Source organism: Ursus americanus, chromosome 37 (assembly GCF_024610735.1).
Source record: "Ursus americanus isolate L20-20 chromosome 37, mUrsAme1.1.p, whole genome shotgun sequence".
NCBI lineage: Eukaryota > Metazoa > Chordata > Mammalia > Carnivora > Ursidae > Ursus > Ursus americanus.
Window position 1 is genome coordinate 424,781 of NC_142163.1, and position 16,619 is coordinate 441,399.

The following is a 16,619-nucleotide window of genomic DNA, read 5'->3' on the forward strand; positions in this document are numbered from 1 at the left end:
GAGAGAAAATTCACACAGGCACACAAGTGGGCAGACACAGAGATATGCACCCTTGACCACTCTAGTACACGCACCTGTGCTTGTGTAAAATGAGAAACACACAATACACACACAGTCTCCAACCAGAGGCACACACGGGTGGGTAGGCATACACACACGCACGCACACACACGCATGCACGCACGCCTGTGGGTGGGTGGTGCAGAGGGACAGGACGTGGGTTTGGAGGGACCGTGAGGGACCCTGAGGAACCGCCTCCTTAGTCCTCCAGGGACACGTGGTTTTGTGGTGATCCTGACTAGAGGAAGCATGCACGGGACGGCATCACAGCAATGCAGGGCACGCTTCCAGGAGAAAGGGTACAGGGAGAAGCTCTCCAAGCGGGGTGAACGGGGCGGTAGCAGAGCCACCGGGCCACGAGTGCACCGCTCGGCATGCCCCTTCCCCTGCCCTGAAGAACACGGCTCCCATGTAGAGAGGTGTGCCCTTTCCCGTCCTTCTCCCTGACCTGCCGAGCAAGAGTGGTGGTCTCTCCACAACCAAGCCCTGCCCTGCCCTGCCCCCGTGCCTTAAATCCCCCGCACACACGGAATCCCACAGGCCAGGGCTGATCTCCTACTGGCCGTGTGCTGGGTCCCCCATACACATCCACGCACAGACACATAGGGCTTCTTAACTTGTTTATGACTCGCCCGCCATCCCTGGCGATCTGGGTGCTGGACACTCTCTAGAGCTGGCCCTGAAGATCTGAGCACGACGTAGACTCGTCCAACCGTCTCTCACAACGCTGGACGCCTCCTCCACTGCTTCTCGTTGGTCCAACTCTGATGCTCTGCGGTGTCCACGTCCGCACAGCTGCCGTGCCCGCGACACACACACACAAACACACGACACACGGACGCACAAGGGAGGTGTTCGTGACACTGCCTCATGCCGAGGATCGCTAAGGCGGCGGTGACCGAGGGCCCTGTCCTTGTGGGATCCCGCTTCCTCCTCCTCTAGGGCTTCACCACCCTCCTCCAGATGGCCTAGTACCATTGCCAAGAATGGCCGTGTGGCTCTGGGAGGCCACGGGGTGGTCCGTAACACGGAGGGACGTCGGAGCGTCTCGGGACAAGGGAGCCCCACTCCCAAAATTTGGCAGACTGTCCCCACCTGAAAGCCAGCAGGAGAACTGAGGACCCGGCGGACGGCCATGGGTGAGTGTTCAGAGAAATGGGGTGGAGGAGCCTTGTTTCCCCCGAACGACCTGAGACTTTCTGGCTCACACCTGGCTCACCGGATGAACTTGCCCCAGTGGACACCCTGCCCTGGGTGTGTGCCCTGAGTTCCCTCGCCAGGGTCCCTACTCTCCCTCCAGCCGCTCCCTGGGTGATCCGGGGCCCAGGGTCCTCTGAGCCTCAGTTTCCAAACTGAGTCCCAAACCCGACTGTGCCCTGGCACCTCCCACACATATTTCAGGACGCAGTGGCCCGGCTACTCACCGACAGGTCCTCCTGTCTGCTCAGTGCCTTCGGCTGCCTCCCTGCCTCAGGTAGTACCGCAAGGGATTGCGCCACAGGTCCTCGATGATGATCTGGTAGGGGAAACCGCCCAGGTGAGCACGGGGCCCGGGCCCCCTTCCCAGGCTGCCCCCATTGCCATCACCAATGCTAATGAAGGCCTCAGCGGCCCCACCTCGGCAATCTTGTTAGACCCTGGGCAGCTGGGGTCGCACAACCACTTGAAGAAGGTAAGGCTGGTGGTGTCGAGTCTTCGGCTGGGAGCTCCACGTTCTTCATCCCAGAACCACTGCACTGGAGTGGACCGAGTCGCCCTGTATCCTGCAGGAAGGGAAAATTCAGGGGAGGCTCTGCACTGCCTAGGACCCACACCCTGTCGCCCTCTCTCCCGCTCTCCTCTCAGCCTCTCTCCCTCCTGTGCCGGCTCTGGCTTCCACTTGTGTCCCTACACACCCCCTGCTCCTCCCGAGTGCCCACCTGCCCCCGCCGGCCCACCCCCGGCACCCTCGAAGCTCTAGCCCACTCCTACCGGCAATGCTAAGGTGATACTCCTTAAGGATCACTTTGTTCTGGAAGTAGGGGTTGTTCCCAAAGAAAAACATCAACGTGCTGTGGTCCTTGGGACGGCCCAGTTCCTCCACCTGCAACATAAAAGAAAGACGAGGGGAAGGGGACTTGTCCTCCACGGGTCCCGAGATGCTCCCTGCATGTCCCGCTGAACAATACTGCCGGGCCCTCTCCTGCCCAAATTCCACTCCCAGTGGTCCTACCCCCGCCACCCACTCCCAGCGCTGACCTCCAAATCGGTCATGTAGCTGAGCACATCTTTGTCCTGGGCACCCGTCACGGCTGATATCTGGGGGTGATTCAGGATCTGCCTTGGGTCAAGGAGCCTCGCCTTCAGCGCTATGGAAGGAGAGCCAGGACCAACCCAGCCCTTCCCGGTGAGAGGAAGGGCCCCAAACAGGGCACGAGTAGAACCACCAGGCCCTGCTGCCCTCCCAAGCCACTCAGCTCCTGCTCTTTCATCACAGCTGCTCAATACCAGCAGGTGCCTTGGCTTCCAGTGCCTCCGAGAGGGTCTGCGCCCGGCAGGACAAGGTCAAGGGCCTGCCTGTTCTCCCTTCCACCGTCGTCACCCTGGCCTGTGTGTTTGGCAGGCAGGCAGTGACTGCTTTGGGTGTCCAGATGTGGTCGGTCGCGCTCTCAGGACTCTGTTTGCTTGTGTTGGCCTGCAGGCCTGTGTCCTGGAGGGGCCTTCTGTGCCCACAAAGGGGCCACTCATCTCCCTTAGCCTGGCTGGACACCCACAGGGCAAAGGGAGGGCCCGTTAGGTTCAGCGAGAGAGGGAGGGAAAGGGTTTGGGTGGCAACGGGAGGGAAAGCAAAGGAGAGACAGAGACAGAGATACCCACACAGGAGGAAGGGACACAGAGGGAGGGCAGAGGGGAGCGAGGGAGAGGGTGGGACGCACATAGAGGGGAGAGACACGGAGGGAGCAAACGGGGTGTGGGGGGGAGCCTGGGCATGGGGCCCCAGCCTGGCTGTGTAGGGCCTGAGGAGACAGTTTGCAGCACCGCATACAGCGTGTCTGGGTTTCTGATGTATGGGGAAGCGTGGCGGCCTGCTGAATGACTCTGGAAGCCGCATGAGGACGCAGCAGTGGGTGGGCACTGTACTCTTTGGAAAAGAGCACAGGCTCTGAAGGACAGGGAAGGGGGTGGCCTGCCTCTCAATGGGCATGCCCCACGCAGCCGGCAGGACGTTTCCTTCCAGGACCTGCTCCGAGCCAAGGGTGGAACTACACTAGACATGCAGGGTGTGGACATGTGCTCCATGACACCTGGGAGAGTGTTGGGAGTGCTCCCTGCAGTCCCAGAGCATTTGCCCGCAGCTTCTGCTCAGACGTGGTCTCCACAAGCCTCAGCCCTTGCCTTCCCCCCACCTTCAAGGCCCACGCCCCTGTGCTGCGCCTTATAGGGACGGGGGACCCACTCCCACTGGGGGTGGAAAGGGGCCGGGGACCCTTTCCCCCAGCGCTCCTGCCCCTGGCAGAGCCTCTGCTGGTCCCTTCCTCCCAGTGGTCCTCCACCGCAGACAAACCCAAGCCCAGCAGGAGGAAGGATACCGCCTGGGCCCAGAAGCCGGGGATGCGCTGGATGATGGCCCTTCTTCCAGCCAGGTGAGAACTCCGCTTCTGATTCATTCTGCGCTTGAGCCGCGTAGGCCCTGGTAGCTTGGGCATCCACAGAGCTGAGGGCGAACTGAACCATCTCCAGCGCGGCAAGTGGGGCGCCGGCTGTCTCGGGACCCGGCCCTGACTCCCCCTGCTGCAGCTGCTGCAGCTGCTCGTCCTGCTGTGCTTGCACGGCCTCCTGGTCTTCCTCGGCCACGACCTCCACCACCGCCATGATATCCTCCACCACCAGCACCAACTCGTCCCCGGGGCCGGCCTGCTCGCTGCCCTGCTGGGCCTCCGCTCCCAGCACAGCCTCTGCGCCCATCCCCCCGGCACCTAGGGCCTGCAGCGGCTCCGCCTCACCCCAGGCGCCTGCCTGGGCGCAGGGCTCCGGCGCCTCACGGCCCCCCTCCAGGAACAAGGTACTCCAGGATGGCAGGGCAGCCCCGCCTTGCCCGGAGCCCGCCGCGCTCTCCATGTGGTGCTGGTCCTGAGGGAGCAGAGCCAGCAGCGGAGGGAAGGAGCTGGAGGAGCCAGCACCTGGCTCCCGCACGCGGCCGGCAGGTGGAGCTCTGGCGCCCCCAACTGGAGGCGGGAAGCAGAGGCCTCCAAGAGGCCGGAGGCTGGTGAAGGCATGCGCAGAAGAGCTAGGGACCAGATGGCCACGGGGCGACGGTGACGCGACGCCACGCATGCGGCCTTTGTGACACGGAGCCCTGAGTCACGCCCAGGCGGCTGGGCACGGAGCGTAGGGACAATGACAGGGCGGAGCGTGTGCCCGCCCATACCCCTGCCCCTCGGCCCCGAAGGCAACAGCCAGGGACCCGGCCTGTGTGCCTCCTCCTCCGGGGTGGCCTCCGCATCTGGAACCTGGTCTATTCCCGGCTATCACCTGCCAGGCCATGAGCCGGAGGTCCCTCATATCACACAGCCTGTGTTACCTTTCCCGGCCGTCCTGGGGGACCAGGCTGCTGGCACTGGGGAATTCCAATGCAACGGCTCAAGAGGGTGACCCCCTGACCCCCGGAAGCCTCACCCGGCCCTTTCTTAGTGACCCTGAAGGAAAGCCCTGGAGCCATTACCTGGTGCTCCAACCACCGCCAGATCGCTGTGCCCATGGCCTTCCCGCATTTACCCGAACGGTGGCGAAGGGTGTCAGGGGGCCGCCCACCAGGATCCAGGATGCAGGGGCTGCCTCCCTCACCCCCTCCGCGCCCAGACTCTCCTCAAAAGAGAGGAAACACACACACATAAGTGGCCTCAAATTAGCAAAGAGCCAAGGTCCCTGGCCACCCCACGGAGCCTACAGAGCTACTAACACAGCCCCAGGGAGGTCCGGGATTCGGACTCGGTGGCATGCCAATGGGCAGGACATGTAGCCTACACAGTGACTCGGGGTAGTCTTTCGTCAAAGCCGCTGGTAGGACTTGCTCCCGCTGTACTTTCCTCTGCCACACCCTTCTGTGTCTGGCTCTCTTCCCATCTTTGCTTTCTCCTTCCTTGGGTGACTCTCGTGTCCTCCTTCCCTCCTGCTCTAACTGCCAAGGATGTCAGAGCTCCAGCAGAATGGTCCACGGAGCCTGCTTTTATCCACCTTCCTGAGGAGCTGAGGCTGCTGGGCACCTCCACTGCCTTTGGTCCCCCCACTGGCTGCATGTTCCTGCTGTGTCTGTCACTGAGTGGACCACCTGCCTGCGAGGGGATATGGCAGCGAGCATTGGCAGCACACGTGCCCTTTCTCCGGTACTCACCAGGTCCTTCGGGACAGTCCCACGCCTCATGGCAGTCCCCACCTTGGGTGAACATTGAGGTGCCCGAGGGACACCGCCTTGAGTGCCAGGAAGCCCGCGTGGGTGATGCCAAGGCCGCGAGGGTTAGTGTTGCATTGTGGGAGGGCCTCATTTAAAAGGAATGGGTCTGGGCGCCTGGAGGACTTCAACCGGAAAGGGGCAGGAGGGTCCCCCTTGGGGTAAAGTGCAGGGCTTTTGGCGGTAGCACGTTTCAGTGTTTCAAAATCTGCTTGTCGACGCAAACGAGGAAGGGAGCAAAACCAAAGGCCATATGGCGGGAGAAGCAAAATTTTCTAACACCGTCCCTGAGACAGCCCAGACTTTGGAGTTACCACTACAGTCCTAACTACACTAGCTCTTGTCATGTTGCTCGAGCCCCTGAAGGAAGCTCCTGAGGCAATACTGCACCAGAAGCAGCACAGCCGTGGAAATGGAGAAGGCTGGGGGCTCCAGGTGATGGGAGACGGGGAAGAGAGCAAGAGGGGGAAGAGAGGGAGAGTAGGACTGAGGAGGGGGGAAAAGGGAGGGAGGGGAAGGAAGAGAGAGGAGGGAGAGAGGAGGGAGAGGGACACAGAAGGGAGAGGGGGAGGAGAGGGAGAGGGTGAAGAGAGGGAAAGGAGGGGAGAAGTAGAGGAGGAGGGAGGGGGAAGAAGAGAGAGGAGGGAGAGAGGAGGGAGAGGGACACAGAAGGGTGAGGGAGAGAGGAGGGAGAGGGAGAGGAGGGATGGAGAGGAGAAGAGAGGGAAAGGGCGAGGGAGAGAGGAGGGAGAGACTCTGCAGGGAGAGAGGAAGGGAGAGAGGGAGAGGGAGGGAGAGGGGTCAGCTCATGCTGACCACCAGCAGGCACAAATTGGGAATGCCAGGAAGAGGTGGGAGAGAGGAAGAGGCAGCCAGTGCATGAGGACCTAAGGTGATAAAGCTTTGCCACTTTGCGGACAATGCTGACTCTGCACATCCAAGGAGCCCAATGCAGTCCTAGTGGAAGGAAGGATCCAAAGGGATGCCCAGGCCAATGGGCTCTTGTCTTTGGTGCAAAGGCAAGGACAGGCCTCTCGGCAGCCCACAGAGGCGGGACTGACCCATCACACCCCGGGGTTCCTCAGTGAGAGGAAGAGCCAGCTTCCCCTTAGGATGGACGGTGGCCAGAAGGCAGTGGGTGATAACCTTCAACACGTTCAGGGACAAAGAGTGTAACGTAAAGGTTATGGTCGCCAAGGACGCCCGAGAAAATATGCACCAGGCATCAGGAGAAGGAGTGAGAGGATGAGCCTAGGGTGGTAGGGAGAGGGCCGTGGGGTGGCGGTGGGGGTGTGTGGCTCTAACATAAGCAGAGTCCTACCCGCTGAAAGGAAGCCGGTCACTAGACCCTTAAGTCAAAGGGCTAGCCTGAGATACAAGGCATCCCCGTAAAGTACTCGCAGAGGAAACAGGAGAGCAGGATTTGCCTATGGAACCACGCTGCGTTGCCTGTGTGGCCTGAAGGACAAGTGCATCCAAGCAGGGGCATGTGTAGGATCGTCGGCTCAGCATGCACAGAGCTGGGTCTTGTAAGCTGTGGGAACGTGAAGTGGAGTCACGACACCCAGCCGGGAGCAGGCCCCTCGCCCACTACGTCAACCAAGTCCACGTATGGGCAAACCTGGGTTCCCCCAGGCTGGGGTGTTCCCTGCAACTGTGAGTGGGGAGGGCCCCCAAGAAGGGGAGTTCAGCGTAAAATCGGTAAAGCACTGTCTACCGTGGAGGAAGCCAGCCCCTTCCCAGGAGGAAGCCTATGGGTGGGAGCACCCATGTGTAGGAAGCTAACAGAGCCAGAGGCGGGCAAGCAACCCCAGGGTAGAGCAGTGGTGATGGGGTGAACGGGGTCGGGGAGGGCTCAAGGGTGTGAACACTGAGTTCCGCCAGGCGCAGGAGTTCTACCGACCCAAGGTGCCCCGGGCCTGCAGGTGGCAATATTGGGTGCGTCCCTAGCGTTGGGGTCAGCCAAGCGTTTGCAGAGAAATTTCAGAACGAAGGGGCAGGAAGGACCTCTTGGAGGTCCCCGCATGTCCCTGACGGTGCCTTGTGTACCTCGCTCACGCACAAGGTCTCGGAGGCCTAGCGGAGCTCGATCCAGTGGTGCCAGAGATGTCCACCTGTCTCCCAGACACACGAAGCGGACAGCAAAGGAGGACGGAACGCAGGAATTGAGGATGGAAAGGGGCATGGGCTACACAGAAACCAAGTACCACAGTGGCGGACGTCAGTCGATCCTGCTCAGGAGCAGGCTACGCGGCAACACAGCAAGATTGGGAGGGCAGCAGGACGTTCTGCCTTTGAAAACCTGCCCACATCTACGCACTGTGCAAGAGACTGAGGCCACAAAGTAGTTGAACGCGGGAAAAGGGAGAACGATGAGTGACCTTCGGCCCTAAGCGGGGCGGCTGAGGACCCTTTGGTGAGCCCCTCGCTGCCCGGCAGGAGGAGCTTGGCCCTTCCTCTGTTTCCAAGGAGGCGTCACTGCGCCACCCTACGGTACAGGAAGTGAAGGACTTCTCGGGACTCACCAAAGATTCCTAACGCACCCCCGTCGGAGGAGGAGAGGATTCTGACCCCGAAATGGATGAAACGGGGTCCAATTCACAGCTGGACAGACGCAGAGACAGGAACCCTTACGCCAACCCATTGGCAGGCCAACAGCCCGGCAGCTGTGGCCAAGCAGAGACTCGCAAAGCCCAAAGCACTCCTAGAGGCACAGCTCTGCCTATCTGGGCTCAGCACGGATGCGAGATGGGAGACCTGACGGCACAGGCACAGCCAGGCCAAGACACGCCAAGGCATGTTCGGGAAGACAGACTAACACGGGCAAAGAGGGACGCTTTACACAGACAAGAACACGAAGATCCAGAAGGGCCAGGGACACACACGTGGTTCAGAGCCATGGAACCAGAATGCTAGTGAACTCCTGATGTGGTCCTTTCCGATGAGAGAGCAGTCTGGGATCCAGGACTGTGGGTCCCTCAGTGCCCGGGTTCTCGGTCATGCCGCGTCGTGGAAAGGAGATGTAGTCCAGAAGAGGAGTGGTGGGCAGCAGGGCAAAGTTTATTCAGCAAGTGTACAGAGCTCCCCCAAAGGGTTGCTGCGTTCCTGTTCAAGTTTAGGGGGTTTGGGGCGCCTGGGTGGCTAGACGCTTAAGCGTCTGCCTTCGGCTCAGGTCCTGCAGCCAGGCTCCTGGGATCGAGCCCCGCTTCGGGCTCCCTGCTCGACGGGAAGCCTGCCTCTCCCTCTCCCTTGGCTGTTTCCCTGCTTGTCCTCTCTCTCTCTCTCTCTCTCTCTCTCCCTGTCAGATAGATAAATAAATAAATAAATAAATAAATAAATAAATAAATAAATAAATAAATAAATAAGGTTAAATAAAATAAAGATTCAGGATCTTGGAAGCCATGGTAATGTACAAAACAAAAGTTTAGGTAGTTGGATAAGCTCTTTCCAACCTGGAGTGTGGGGCCCTGTGGAATCCCTGATAAGGTGTTGCAATCACGGCTTTGATCCTGCCCCTGTCTACCTATGGGGTTATTGTTCACGTGTGGAAGGGTCTTGTGGGCTGACACCTGGAGACTAACTGTCTCAGCTTGTGACAGGGACCAGTGATTCGTGCCTCTTGGTGGTGCTTACCTTGTGGGGTCTTCAGCGGAGAGAGGGCCTTGGGCAAACGCCTTAAGCCCATGTGGAAACAGGAATCTCAGCACCACAGTGGTCATGGGATAGACAGCACACCGCTGCATGGACTGGGCCTTGCCAGTCCTGAGGAACCATACCACCCCTCCCGCACGCCTCCGCCTCTTTGTCGTCTGGGGGAGCCCAAACGAGGGCCCTAGGGAGTCAGGGCACTAGAGATGCCGGCAGAGCGTGGCTGTGTGAGCTTGTGTGTGCCAGGACATGTGAGGGAGTGGAGTGTGTGTGGGGGTGGGTGACTGAGGGTGCACCTGAGTGTCTGTGTCAGCTTGTGGGTGTGGCTGTTTGAGTGTGTGTGTGAGGACGCAGTGTCTGTGCACCACTGTGTGTGAGCGTGCGTGTGTGTGTGTCCCCCTGCGATCTCTCCTTTCTCCTGGGCCCTTGTGCCGGGACGAGAGGGTCATGCTTCCTACCCTCCCAGCTCCCTCTGTCCCCTCTCCCACAGTCCCTCCATACAGCCTGGCCCTCACTCCTTAACGTGGTTGCTGGTCCTCAGAGCCTGACTGTGTCAGCAGGAGGCTGTGGGCTTTCCTAGACCTGGGGAGAGCAGTGGCACTGGGTTCGACGGTGTCATGGACCTTGAGTCCATCCCCATGGAATGTGCGGTGGGTGTGTCTGAGGCCATCCACCAGGGAGCATCCCTAGAGGCCACCATCGGCGTCCACCTAACCTGGCATACAAAATGGTTTTCTTCAAAGACACACACAACACACACTATCACATTCACAACACAGCACTCACACTGGGTCCCCGGCATAGACATCAACATTTGGAATTCCCTAACATACTCAAAAACGAGGTCCCAACACAAATATACAAAAGAAACACACAAAAACACCCATCGACTTTATTTACAGGCATGCATAATGGTTTACCACAAACACATAAACACACACATAAACTATCACACTCACAACACAACTCTCAGAATGACTTGGAACTACCCTTATATACACACAAACGTGGTCCCGACACACACATACACAAGAAACACAACAAAACACCCATCCACTTTTTCTTACTGACATACAAATAGTTTCCTGCAACACATACACACACACACGCACACACACACACAATGTCACCCTCACAACACAGCACTCACACTGGATCTCCAGCAGAGCCATGAACACTTGGACCTGCCCAGGCATTCCCAAATACGTGATCCCGACACACACATACACAGAAACACACACAAACACCCATCGACTTTTCTTACAGGCAGACACAGTGGTGTTCCCAAAACACACACACACAGACACACACACACACACACTATGACACTCGCAACACAGCACTCACACTGGGTCTCCCGCAGAACCCTCAACACTTGAAACTGCCCTAACATACTCTCAAACGTGGCCCGACACACACATATACAAGTAACACACAAACATCCATCGACTTTTTCTTACAGTCATACACAATGGTTTCCCTGAAACACACACACAGACACACACACACAAACTGTCACACTCTCAACACAGCACTCACATTGGGTCTCCGGAATAACCATCAACACTTCGAACTGCCCTAAAACTCAAAAACGTAGTCCCGACACACACATACGCAAGAAACACAACCAAACACCCATCGACTTTTTCGTAAAGGCATACACAGTGGGGTTTCGAAACACACACAGACACACACACACACACTGTCACACTCACAACACAGCACTCACACTGGGTCTCCAGCAGAGCCATCAACACTTGGAACTGACCTAACATATTCACAAACGTGGTCCCGAAACACACATACAGAAGAAACACACACAAACACCCATCAACTTTTTCTTACAGGCATACAAATGGTTTCCAGCAACACACACACACACACACACACACACACACACAATGTCACCCTCACAACACAACACTCACACTGGATCTCCAGCAGAGCCATGAACACTTGGAACTGCCCTGACACACTCACATACGTGCTCACGAAACACAGATACACAAGAAACACACACAAACACCCATCGACATTTCCTTACAGGCAGACACAGTGGGGTTCCCCCAAACACACACACACACACTGTCACACTCACAACTCAGCACTCACACTGTTCCTTGCAGAGCCATCACCACTTGGAACTGCCCTGACATACCCAAAAACGTTGTCCCGAGACACACATACACAAGAAACACACAGAAACACCCATCGACTTTTTCCTACAGGCATACAAAATGGTTTCCTTCAAAGAATCACACACACACAATCACACTCACAACACTGCACTCACACTGGGGCCCCGGCATAGACATCAACATTTGGAATTCCCTAACATACTCAAAAACGAGGTCCCAACACACACATACACAAGAAACAGACAAAAACACCCATCGACTTTATTTACAGGCATGCATAATGGTTTACCACAAACACATAAACACACACATAAACTATCACACTCACAACACAACTCTCAGAATGACTTGGAACTACCCTTATATACACACAAACGTGGTCCCGACACACACATACACAAGAAACACAACCAAACACCCATCGACTTTTTCTTACAGACATACAAATAGTTTCAAGGAACACATACACACACGCACACACACACACAAAGTCACCCTCACAACACAGCACTCACACTGGATCTACAGCAGAGCCATGAACACTGGACCTGCCCTGACATACCCAAATACGTGGTCCCGACACACACATACTCAGAAACACACACAAATACCCATCGACTTTTCTTACAGGCAGACACAGTGGTGATCCCAAAACACACACACACAGACACACACACACACACTATGACACTCACAACACAGCACTCACACTGGGTCTCCCGCAGAACCCTCAACACTTGAAACTGCCCTAACATACTCTCAAACGTGGCCCGACACACACATATACAAGTAACACACAAACATCCATCGACTTTTTCTTAAAGTCATACACAATGGTTTCCCTGAAACACACACACAGACACACACACACAAACTGTCACACTCTCAACACAGCACTCACATTGGGTCTCCGGCATAACCATCAACACTTCGAACTGCCCTAAAACTCAAAAACGTAGTCCCGACAAACACATACGCAAGAAACACAACCAAACACCCATCGACTTTTTCGTAAAGGCATACACAGTGGGGTTTTGAAACACACACAGACACACACACACACACTGTCACACTCACAACACAGCACTCACACTGGGTCTCCAGCAGAGCCATCAACACTTGGAACTGACCTAACATATTCACAAACATGGTCCCGAAACACACATACAGAAGAAACACACACAAACACCCATCGACTTTTTCTTACAGGCATACAAATGGTTTCCAGCAACACACACACACAGACACACAATGTCACCCTCACAACACAGCACTCACACTGGATCTCCAGCAGAGACATGAACAATTGGAACTGCCTTGACACACTCACATACGTGCTCCCGAAACACAGATACACAAGAAACACACACAAACACCCATCGACATTTCCTTACAGGCAGACACAGTGGGGTTCCCCCATACACACACACACACACTGTCACACTCACAACACAGCACTCACACTGTTCCTTGCAGAGACATCACCACTTGGAACTGCCCTGACATACCCAAAAACGTTGTCCCGAGACATACATACACAAGAAACACACAGAAACACCCATCGACTTTTTCTCACAGGCATAGAAAATGGTTTCCTTCAAAGACACACACACACACACACACACAATCACACTCACAACACTGCACTCACACTGGGTCCCCGGCATAGACATCAACATTTGGAATTCCCTAACATACTCAAAAACGAGGTCCCAACACACACATACACAAGAAACACAGAAAAACACCCATCGACTTTATTTACAGGCATGCATAATGGTTTACCACAAACACATAAACACACACATAAACTATCACACTCACAACACAACTCTCAGAATGACTTGGAACTACCCTTATATACACACAAACGTGGTCCCGACACACACATACACAAGAAACACAACCAAACACCCATCCACTTTTTCTTACAGACATACAAATAGTTTCAAGGAACACATACACACACGCACACACACACACAATGTCACCCTCACAACACAGCACTCACACTGGATCTCCAGCAGAGCCATGAACACTTGGAACTGCCCTGACACACTCACATACGTGCTCCCGAAACACAGATACACAAGAAACACACACAAACACCCATCGACATTTTCTTACAGGCAGACACAGTGGGGTTCCCCCAAACACACACACACACACTGTCACACTCAAAACACAGCACTCACACTGTTCCTTCCAGAGCCATCACCACTTGGAACTGCCCTGACATACCCAAAAACGTTGTCCCGAGACACACATACACAAGAAACACACAGAAACACCCATCGGCTTTTTCTTACAGGCATACAAAATGGTTTCCCGCAAACACACACACACACACACACACACACACACACACACACACACACTATCACACTCACAACAGAGCACTCACACTGGGTCCCTGGCATAGACATCAGCATTTGGAATTGCCTAACATACTCAAAAACGAGGTCCAAACACACACATACACAAGAAACACAGAAAAACACCCATCGACTTTATTTACAGGAATGCATAATGGTTTACCACAAACACATAAACACACACATAAACTATCACACTCACAACACAACTCTCAGAATGACTTGGAACTACCCTTATATACACACAAACGTGGTCCCGACACACACATACACAAGAAACACAACCAAACACCCATCCACTTTTTCTTACAGACATACAAATAGTTTCAAGGAACACATACACACACGCACACACACACACAATGTCACCCTCACAACACAGCACTCACACTGGACCTCCAGCAGAGCCATGAACACTTGGACCTGCCCTGACATACCCAAATACGTGGTCCCGACACACACATACACAGAAACACACACAAACACCCATCGACTTTTCTTACAGGCAGACACAGTGGTGATCCCAAAACACACACACACAGACACACACACACACACTATGACACTCACAACACAGCACTCACACTGGGTCTCCCGCAGAACCCTCAACACTTGAAACTGCCCTAACATACTCTCAAACGTGGCCCGACACACACATATACAAGTAACACAAAAACATCCATCGACTTTTTCTTACAGTCATACACAATGGTTTCCCTGAACACACACACAGACACACACACACAAACTGTCACACTCTCAACACAGCACTCACATTGGGTCTCCGGCATAACCATCAACACTTCGAACTGCCCTAAAACTCAAAAACGTAGTCCCGACACACACATACGCAAGAAACACAACCAAACACCCATCGACTTTTTCGTAAAGGCATACACAGTGGGGTTTCGAAACACACACAGACACACACACACACTGTCACACTCACAACACAGCATTCACACTGGGTCTCCAGCAGAGCCATCAACACTTGGAACTGACCTAACATATTCACAAACGTGGTCCCGAAACACACATACAGAAGAAACACACACAAACACCCATCAACTTTTTCTTACAGGCATACAAATGGTTTCCAGCAACACACACACACACACACACAATGTCACCCTCACAACACAACACTCACACTGGATCTCCAGCAGAGCCATGAACACTTGGAACTGCCCTGACACACTCACATACGTGCTCACGAAACACAGATACACAAGAAACACACACAAACACCCATCGACATTTCCTTACAGGCACACACAGTGGGGTTCCCCCAAACACACCCACACACACTGTCACACTCACAACTCAGCACTCACACTGTTCCTTGCAGAGCCATCACCACTTGGAACTGCCCTGACATACCCAAAAACGTTGTCCCGAGACACACATACACAAGAAACACACAGAAACACCCATCGACTTTTTCTTACAGGCATACAAAATGGTTTCCTTCAAAGAATCACACACACACAATCACACTCACAACACTGCACTCACACTGGGGCCCCGGCATAGACATCAACATTTGGAATTCCCTAACATACTCAAAAACGAGGTCCCAACACACACATACACAAGAAACACACAAAAACACCCATCGACTTTATTTACAGGCATGCATAATGGTTTACCACAAACACATAAACACACACATAAACTATCACACTCACAACACAACTCTCAGAATGACTTGGAACTACCCTTATATACACACAAACGTGGTCCCGACACACACATACACAAGAAACACAACCAAACACCCATCGACTTTTTCTTACAGACATACAAATAGATTCAAGGAACACATACACACACGCACACACACACACAATGTCACCCTCACAACACAGCACTCACACTGGATCTCCAGCAGAGCCATGAACACTGGACCTGCCCTGACATACCCAAAGACGTGGTCCCGACACACACATACTCAGAAACACACACAAACACCCATCGACTTTTCTTACAGGCAGACACAGTGGTGTTCCCAAAACACACACACACAGACACACACACACACACACACTATGACACTCACAACACAGCACTCACACTGGGACTCCCGCAGAACCCTCAACACTTGAAACTGCCCTAACATACTCTCAAACGTGGCCCGACACACACATATACAAGTAACACACAAACATCCATCGACTTTTTCTTACAGTCATACACAATGGTTTCCCTGAAACACACACACAGACACACACACACAAACTGTCACACTCTCAACACAGCACTCACATTGGGTCTCCGGCATAACCATCAACACTTCGAACTGCCCTAAAACTCAAAAACGTAGTTCCGACACACACATACGCAAGAAACACAACCAAACACCCATCGACTTTTTCGTAAAGGCATACACAGTGGGGTTTTGAAACACACACAGACACACACACACACACTGTCACACTCTCAACACAGCACTCACACTGGGTCTCCAGCAGAGCCATCAACACTTGGAACTGACCTAACATATTCACAAATGTGGTCCCGAAACACAATCAGAAGAAACACACACAAACACCCATCGACTTTTTCTTACAGGCATACAAATGGTTTCCCGCAACACACACACACACACACACACACACACACACAATGTCACCCTCACAACACAGCACTCACACTGGATCTCCAGCAGAGCCATGAACACTTGGAACTGCCCTGACACAGTCACATACGTGCACCCGAAACACAGATACACAAGAAACACACACAAACACCCATCGACATTTCCTTACAGGCAGATACAGTGGGGTTCCCCCAAACACACACACACACACTGTCACACTCACAACACAGCACTCACACTGTTCCTTGCAGAGACATCACCACTTGGAACTGCCCTGACATACCCAAAAACGTTGTCCCGAGAAATACATACACAAGAAACACACAGAAAAACCCATCGACTTTTTCTCACAGGCATAGAAAATGGTTTCC